Raw genomic sequence first — 1749 nt, forward strand, 5'->3', positions numbered from 1 at the left:
GCCTATATAATAAAAGGGTAATATGCAAACTGACCCTAACAGCAGAACGACTGAGAATGACTGGTCACTATGACACACACTGACCACCAGGGGGCAGACGCTCAATGCAGGAGCTGCCCCCTGGTGGTCAGTGCACTCCTACAAGCCAGGCTGATGGCTTCCAGTACAGTGGTGGTGGTGGGAGCCACTCCCGCCTCCTCAGCAGCTCTAAAGATGTCCGACTGCAGCTTAGGCCTGCTCCCCACTGGCAAGTGGACATCCCCCAAGGGGTCCCAGACTGCAAGAGGGCATAGGCCGGGCTGAGGGACCCCCTTGAATGCACACATTTTTGTGCACCAGGCCTCTAGTAATAATAATAAAAGGCTAATGCAAATCGACTGAACAGCAGAATGACTGGTTGCTATGATGTGCACTGACCACCAGGGGGCAGATGCTCAATGCAGCAGCTGCCCCCTGGTGGTCAGTGCACTCCCACAGGGGAAGTGCCTCTCAGCCAGAAGCTGGGTTCATGGCTGGTGAGTGCAGCAGCAGTGGCAGGAGCCTCTCTTGCCTCTGAGGCAGTGCTAAGGACCCCTAGGGGGATGTCCAACTGCTGGCTTAGGCCCGCTCCTGCTGGCAGTCATACATCCCCTGAGGCATCCTGGACTGCAAGAAGGTGCAGGCCAAGCTGAGGGACCACCCCTACCCCCCATGCATGAATGCCGTGCACCAGGCCTCTATATATCATATAATATTATAAAGAATCATAGACAAGATAGATAAGAATTTGACTCCAGGCTCTCTACTTACTATCCACATGACCCTAAATAAATTGATTCACTTTTCTGGACTTTAGTTTTCTATTTGTATAAAGGGAATGATAATAATTCATACCTTTCATGAATTATTATCTTAAATTATGCCACTTGTTGTCTTAGACAAAGTTTAAGAATACAAAGATGAATCTTACCCTGCTTACCCTTAGGTGATTATAGGCTGAGAAAAACATCAAGTAAATAATGAACTTAGATGCAATGCAGTCTGGGGGCCACAAAGGAAAATATATACCAAGTGATTTATGAATTAAAAAGATCAAGAGGGCAATTTCAACCTGGAGAATCTGAGAAAAACACGTGTATCCCTTCAATGACCATTTACTGATCACCTGCCTTGTGCTGAGCATTTTAATAAAGAGGCAAATAACAAACACCTGTATTTCAAGTCTCCACTCAACCAATGAAATGATTCTTAAATATTTTTTGCTTCATAGACTCCTTTATAAAGCTGATGAAATTAAGGACTCTATCACCAGAAATATGGGCACTTAATTTTGCATTCAAGTTCAAAGAATTCAAAAACCCCGTAGAAGTTCATTCTTTTTTTTTTTATTTTTTTTTATTTTTATTTATTTACATAGACTCCATAAAGCTGATGAAATTAAGGACTCTATCACCAGAAATATGGGCACTTAATTTTGCATTCAAGTTCAAAGAATTCAAAAAAAACGTAGAAGTTCATTCTTTTTTTTTTTATTTTTTTTTATTTTTATTTATTTATTTTTTTATTGCTTAAAGCATTACAAAGGGTATTACATATGTGTCCTTTTTTCCCCCGCTGTCGATAACACTCCCTCCACGTTCTGCGTGGAGTAGGGTTCGGTACCTGAAAATGGAGCCGCACAACAAATGAGAGAAAAAGACACGAGATAATTTTGCAATATTGGGGGACCAGGCGGGCAAGTCCCGAAGGACTTCCACCCATGCTCAGGCT

This window comes from Myotis brandtii, unplaced genomic scaffold, assembly GCF_000412655.1.
Source record: "Myotis brandtii unplaced genomic scaffold, ASM41265v1 scaffold1145, whole genome shotgun sequence".
In the NCBI taxonomy this organism is placed as follows: domain Eukaryota; kingdom Metazoa; phylum Chordata; class Mammalia; order Chiroptera; family Vespertilionidae; genus Myotis; species Myotis brandtii.